Genomic DNA, 7908 nt, shown 5'->3' with positions numbered 1-7908 from the left:
CGAGTACAAGTATTCGCTACGAATCGACCGTACTTTTTCAAGCTTCGACGAAGAATCCTCGAACGATCGCCTTCGCTCCGGCTCCCGACTTCGGAGCCGGTACCCCACTCCTGCGTGGATACGCCCATTTACTGCCACCTGCCGCGAGATGATCACTCGTTCGCGTGTGGCGTTCGTCGCTTTCGCATTTCTGAGTCATTGTTCGATACTCCAGGTGTTGCCGCGGACAAAAGGTCCCTTTGTCTCGCTTGACTTGTTATTCGCACACTTTCGCGAATCAACAACTTTTCAAACATGGGTTTGCGTATACCTTCTAGAACATTCTCGTCCTATTCTACGCGGTGTTTCATCTCCCGCCATCCTTAATTATTCTTAAGTTAATACAACATTATCTCGTTGGATGCTCCTACGGGAAATGAGACTCCGCGTGTACACGATTGATTCGCCCGATTAACGCATGAACATCTTTTGGTTTAGTGACGCGCTTGGGTCATTCTTGGACCTCCGGCTCGCGACGTGGTATCACGAAATGTCGCTTATGCTAATTACATGTGATTCACTTGATCATGGCTTGACTTGTCCGTTGCCCTTAATTATTATCACATCTTACATATCGTCTAAACTCTCGCGGTTTGCCAATTTCGCCACCCATGACTCCTTTCGTGATGGCCCATCCGGTATATATATACGCCGTGTCCGTATGTTCGCGTCCCGCCCGTGGATCGTGATTCCGTCAGTTACGCGTCCGGCCCGCTGACCGCTTGTCATTCCTCGTTGACCTTGATGCCCCCAACACGTTCGCGCCCTTGATCCGCCGATCGGACCATTAGTTGGCCGAATTCGCTGACCACGTCACGTGGTACCTACATTTCGGCACCTACGCGTACGGCTCGCGATTTATCGATGGTTTCGCCTTGGCCTTGATCCCCGCAACGCGTTCGCATGAATTGTTTGCCGGTCGGGTAGGTAGTTCGCCCAGATCGCTTACCATGCCCCATGGTAACCCCGTTTTGGACCCCACGCGTCCGGTCTGCTAACCGTCGTCGGCATTGCGTTGGCCGCAGTGCCTTTAGCGTTTTCGCTTTGATAACTCGCCGATCGAACCGGTGGTTTATCCAATGCGCCGACCCGCGTTCCCAAACGTCCCCAAAATAATATAATGAGGATAGGTATACGATAGATATACTTTCCTTTCCCCAGCGAATAATATAAAAAGGAGCCTTTCCCCAGCGAATAATATAACGAGGAGAGAGCGTTAAAAAAATAAAATTATTCATCTATAGATAACAAATAAAACTATATATATACTCGTGTGTCGTGTGTCAGTGTGTCATAGTGTCAGAATTTAAAAATAAAATTTTCATCTCTATATGACAAATAAAAAATATATATTTCCAAACTATATATACTCGTGTGTCAGTGTGTCAGAGAGTCAGAATTTAAGAAATTTAATAAATGAGAAATACACGACACACTGACACACTGACACATGACACACGAGTATATATAGTTTGGAAATAAAGTTTAGATTACAGAATACGTGTGTCATGTGTCAGTGTGTCAGAGAGTCAGAATAAAAGAAATTTAATAAATGAGAAATATAGGATGACGTAATCACACGACACACTGACACATGACACACGAGTATATATAGTTTGGAAATAAAGTTTAGATTATAGAATAGGTGTGTCGTGTGTCAGTGTGTCAGAGAGTCAGAATTTAAGAAATGAGATAAATGAGAAATACACGACACACTGACACATGACACACGAGAGTACATAGTTTGGAAATAAAGTTTAGATTATGGAATACGTGTGTCGTGTGTCACAGAGTGTCATTTTTCTTCGTACTTGGTACAATTAAGTGTGTATATGTGTGTGTATACACGAATATACACGAATGAATGAAAATACTAAGCAAGATGGGACCATATTTAAAAAAATCAAATTGGCGAGCCTCACTTCTAGAGGAGCGTTTGATTATTACACTCGGGTAATTGTATAAATAAATTCAATTCCGAACCTTGTTATTGATATTCTATATTACAAGATGGATAGATGGATGGATAATAAAAAAAATAAAAAAAGTCCTTTTTCTTGAAATAAAGTTTCTTGCAATAGGTGACCAAATGACATCAATAGCATTAGCATATCGCATTGGATTGTCAACTGCTCATTCCATAGTTGAGGAAACATGCGAAATAATTTCAAACGTACTTGGAGTACCGAGTATCTTAATCCGCCAACGTTGAACGAGTGGAAAAATATAAGCGCAGGCTTTTGGCAACGGTGGAATTTTTCATATACAATTGGTGCAATGGGAAAGCACATCCAGATACAAGCACCACCAAAATCTGGGAGCTTTAATTTTAATTATAAAAAAGACTTTTAGCCTAGTACTCGTGGTTATATGTGATGTAGAGTTAAAGTTGACTGTAGTTGACGTAGGTGCTTTTGGGGCAGTGATTGTGATGCTGGTGTTGCATCTAAATCAGTATTTGGAAAAGCATTGTATAATCGTGCACTTGGTATATCGCATGAAACAAGGAAATTACCTGGATGTGATGTGGAATTGCCCTATTTTGTCGTTGGTGATAAGGCTTTTCAGTTGCATAAAAATGTTACGCGTCCCTATTCCGGTCGATACTTGAGCGATAACAACAAGTATATTTAATTATCGTTTATCACGCGCGATACGTACAATCGAATGGTATTCTAGTATCGAGATGGCGAGTACTTGGTCGCCCAATTTGTGCTCATCCATCAACCATTGATCGATATGTTTTAGCATGCGTAAATTTACACAATTTTTTAACGACTGAAAACGCCAAAAAATCATCGCGCGAACAAACATTTCGCCCCCATGACGAAAAGGAAGGAATAGAACGTCCAAGGCTTCGCAGTGCACATGGGGCAACTCGCAAAGCATACGAGCAAAGGGACATTTTAACTGAATATTTACTATCGTCCGCGGGTGTAAAGTTTATTTTTGTATGAAAAGTAGAAAAATATACACATCTAGGTGCCGAATTACATGTATAATTAATGTAAAACAAGTGGCGATAATACATATAATTTGTAATCACTTTTACTTTGGTTTTGATTGTAATGAAATGTAAAAATTTCATTACATTTGAACAAAATAATATTCGTTATCGTAGAACGCGTTAATACGTCTTAAAGTTATAAAAAAAAGTTTATTTTCAAGCAAACGAAAATTTTATGCTCTATTTATTTGTAATGGAAAATAAATCCACATTGGAAAGAAAAAGATGTACTCTCGACTAGCGCGGCCAATTGAGCTATGACGGAACAAACCTAATGTGGTTTTAACATGTTGAAAGATGTAATAAAAAAAATTTACTTAAAAACTCGAATAAAATCTTAATAATCTTTCCTTTTAATTGTCTCTTCCGTGGTTATTTTATTTTACGTAATCGATGTGCAATTGTGCTACCAAAAACATTATCTTGGTTCATTTTTTGTTTACCTGAGAAAATGTTGAGACACGTAACGGATGATAAATTCATAAACGATTTTTCAACTTTTGCCGCTTCTTGAATAATTGTATTTTTTGCTTTTTTTTTATTTCCTGGCATAGTTTTTACGCATGGTTGCGCTAGTGATGAAATTTCTTGATTATGCAACGTCTCGTCCGGATAGATATATGTGTAGTGCGCCCCCTGCGCAGTTACCAACGGGCGATTTTTAAGACTCTTAAAACGCGCGTTTTTCTCGGTCCGCGCGCGAGTCGAGCGTCCCTTCCCCGCCGTAGCGCTTCATTGTTTTTCCTGTTTTGCGATTATCAACAGCGTGATTATTATCCTTGCTAGATTTCCGTCATTTATCGAGTATAAATGGGCAAATCTACGCGTAAATCAAGGAAGAGGAACAAGTCATCGTCGTCCAGGCATCGTGATCGCATCGAGGGTCTAGAAAACACAAGTTGTCGCAGCTGATGGAGGTATTATCGAGGAGAGAGGTTAGATATCCACATGTCGCCTCTTTATCGCCGACCGTGTCCTCTGCTCTCGCATGTTACACTGACCGAGAGTCGGATGCGGAGAGAGAAATTCTGACGACATCGTTAGAGAGGACAGCCCTGGTCGAGCGAGATTTGCCTCTTAGGCGGCAGAAATGGTAAGTCCCGCTAGACAGGTTAGGCCAAGGGATCCGCACGTTACAGGTGTGTACGTTCATCCCAGTTCTGTGGTACAGAGACAGAGGAGTCGACGCAACCTTTTCCGATTAATCGGAATACCTTTTCTTCGGCTGTAGCGGTGGTAAATAACCATTCGGTTGATGGCTTGTGCCCACGTTCCCTCCCGAGCTAGACAATAGTTTTGGCGGAGCCCGCTGCAGCTGAGAATTCGGCGGATACCCAAACTAGAGAGTTTTTTCGCTGCCGTATGTCAAACAGCAGATATTCCCGGAACGATCTTGCCGTTCGGCAGTGGCGTGAGCTGGTTCGGAAGAGCCTTCCCACGGATTAGCGAGAAGCTCTACTTAAAGAAGCACTCTTTCCTCGGAGGAATTAACCTTCGTCGAGGCTCTCAAGCTAAACCCAGAGTTCAAATCGGCTTAAAAAAATAGGGCTATAGGCAAGAGAGATGAGTACTGTTGCATCAACCAGGATCAGGTCGGCTTCGCCCTCCTTGCTTTCGGAGAGGCATTGTCGGACCTTGTCAGACGAGAGACGCAAAGGTCCCTCATCGTCTCGAGGTTTGTGCCGCAGTCGGTAAACTCAACAAGGGAGTAAAGAATATAGCAGATTTATACTATCGCCGTCCCTTGTCTAGACGGGCTCGTATCAAGCCGGCCTTTAATACTTTGGCCAAGACTACAACCGATACCGTTTCGGCAGATAATTTATTAATTAGTAATTCTTTCGGTAAGTAAATTAAGAACAGTCTCGACGAAAAGTCTTCCAAGGACATTGTCGATGCGTCCTTGACGCTCTCGAAGGAGACTCGGCAGCGAAACGAGTACCCACGAGCAGCAGCAGTAGCCAGTTGTCATACCGCTACAGGTCCCGCAGAAGGCGTTGGAATAAAATCAGGTAACCAGAGCCGGCAGACTATCCGGCTTATTGATCCAAATGGACGGAAAATACATCCGATCCAGTGAATCTTCGAGCGGTTACAGATTTAAAGTTACCCTTTAAGCACCATCTACCTCATTGGGAGTTTGAACCCTCCATTCATTTATCAGACAAGGAGATGCAAAGTACCATATGAGTCGATATAAGGCCTAAATTTGAGTTTAAGGAAAACAATTTTTTATGGATATAATTTAGAATCTTGTATAATTACTAGTTTTATTATGTAACTTTTCATTCGATCGTGTAACAATTCATCTACCGATAAATGTAAACGGTTCAAGATTTGACTTTAGTTGACATTTGTACGAGAGAAATGTCGCGACGTTGCATCTCTTTGATGTAAACAGCCATCATGCCAGTGCCAACGGCACGGCGTTGCCACATATTCACGTCGCGTACAGCTGATTGAAAGGCCGTCGAGAAACGCGACAATTTATCAACTTTGTTTGAATTTTTGGCCTCGTTGCGAGTCAACGTCGTTTTGCCTTATACCCAACGAGTGCTAGAATGACGGAGCAGATATCCTGGTTGCCGATGGTCACGCTTATCGTCTACATTACCACGTACAGCGTAGGCTGGGGTCTGATTCCGTGGGCATCGATGGGTGAGATGTTCGCTTCGAACATCAAGGCTAGAGCTTCTACTATAACTGTTTTTCTCTAGCAAAGTTTTGAGCTTTATCATAGCCAAGTTCTCCATCGATCTTGAAGAAACGTTCAATGGCAAGTACGTCATCTTGTGGATATCCGGAGATTTCTGCATCATTGGTATCTTTTTCACGGTATTACTGTTGCCCGAAACAAAAGGCAAGACTCTTTAGCAGATCCAAGATGAACTCAATGGAGCGTTGTCTTCAACTATAAACGTCGAAAATAGGACAAAGAAGTGAAGAGAGAACGCTCACGTTCCATCATCCTGACGAATGGTATATGTTGTATACCCGATGAATTCGCGAGACACTTTGAAGGATTAGATATTTGTAAAAAAAAGAGTAGGGTAGAGTTTTATAACACATCTAGGGATTTGCTATCGTTATACACCGTAGAAGAATCAAGCAGAGTACCAGAAATGCGGATAACACGTGTGCCTATACCACTGCCAAATTTATACAGATGTAATCATATCTAAATATAGGTAAAAAAGGAATGTTTTCGATGAGCTTGGACCACTGTTTAGTCTTTTGTTACTGATATTGGTTTAATCACAAAAAAAATACGGAAAACGGATCAATTAACGAACAATGGTTCGATGATTTAAACAAAGTAAACGATAAATGAAAATTTAGAAAGAGTAAAACAAAGATTCTATTCCATCTTTGTTTAGAACCAAAAATATTTTTTTTCCAAAAACCTTTTTACAATGACTAATACGGTTCATAGCAATTATATAATGCAACTATATATAATGCAAGTCATACCATGCATATTTATAAATATCCTTGCGATATTTCGTTACGTATTATTGTACGCACATACATGTAAATTTCGTTTTCTAGCGTAAAAAGAAGATGTGCCGGTAAACGTTACTACGTTTTCAAGCAAGTTCCTATTTGATCCGTTATTAGGAAACGTGGAGCAACAATAAGACTCTTTTGCTTGTATTTATCAAGAATTAGTATCGCGTGTGTTGGACGTGGAGTGTAAAAGTTAAGTAAAAAACAAAAAGATCAATTTTGCGACGTATTTTTTATTCACGGATTAGAGACCAGTCATATTGTAATACGGTAAAAAAAAAAAAAAAGAAAAGTAATTATCAACAACGACGACAAAGATATCGAAATTTAAAAAAATGTCGTTTAAATTTTATATCTTTAAAAGGCCAATAAATTGACGAAATTACGTGCAAAAAGAGAAATGGAGAGGGAGAAATATTAAGTAACTTTATTACGACTAATATTTTTTAACAAAATATTTAACCATCTAGAGAAGACGATCAATGTTATTTTCAGTTTTTTGAACTTATTTCTTTACAAATAGTGAGCGAAATCCTCGAAAAATGTGTGTTTCCGGTACAATTTCCCGTAAAACCCATGTTAAAAATGCCAACTTTGAGATTTAATATCTCAACAACTCTAGACGTCAAATCACCTTAACGAACGGAAAAGTGTGTTTTCTCCTTACACACCCCATCATTTCTCAGGGTTCATATTTGGCTCTATTTATTTTTCAGTTTCTATTCCTCCAGAAAAAAAGGGAAAAATTGACTAGATTAACTCTGAACGTATCGCCTAGCCTTTTTTCTGCTTTCTGCGGAAGAAATAGGCTCACACCCGTTGATGATAAGAATTTTTCCAAGAGGTGGCGGCGCTGAGAAACCACAGCGTTCTAGATACATTTTTTATTTGGGATTCCGGCGCAGGTAATCACTTATTGATCTACTTTATACCCCCACGAGGATCTCTCGCTGCAAGTCCCCTCTAGAAAGTTGGTGACGCTTCTCGCGCTCACAATTGCTCGATGGGTTGCAAACGCTAGTAGCTATATAACTTTCAAACTTTCTTGGTCATCAAAATTCCAGCCAGTCTCTTGAGACTTGCAAGATTGGAAGACCGCGATCCTTGCTCTTATTTAAACCTTTTGCGGACCAAACTATTCTTAAAATACCGGTTAACATATTGATCTTCTCTGTATTGCCCGGTGCATGATTGGGATTCTGTATCGCAAACAGGATCTCGGGTGCAAATCTGGGCTTTTAAATATCTACACATATATCCATCCGGACGAGACGTTGCATAATTATAGTAGAACCTCATACGAGGTAAATTGGTTCAACTTTTAAATTATGCAACGTCTCGTCCGGATGGATAGT

At 40.6% G+C, this 7908-nt stretch overlaps 2 pseudogenes; both read left to right on the top strand.

Annotated features, from left to right (window-relative positions):
- Positions 1-1448: 1448 nt before the first annotated feature.
- LOC139778930 (uncharacterized) lies at positions 1449-3084 on the top strand (annotated as a pseudogene).
- A 1324-nt stretch (positions 3085-4408) lies between these two features.
- LOC139778915 (uncharacterized) lies at positions 4409-5230 on the top strand (annotated as a pseudogene).
- Positions 5231-7908: the final 2678 nt, after the last annotated feature.

The sequence above is a fragment of the Temnothorax nylanderi genome, unplaced genomic scaffold (assembly GCF_030848795.1).
Source record: "Temnothorax nylanderi isolate EJ_2023f unplaced genomic scaffold, tnyl_v1.0 TNYL_tig0202_pilon, whole genome shotgun sequence".
NCBI lineage: Eukaryota > Metazoa > Arthropoda > Insecta > Hymenoptera > Formicidae > Temnothorax > Temnothorax nylanderi.
This window is presented reverse-complemented; position numbering and strand designations above follow the sequence as displayed.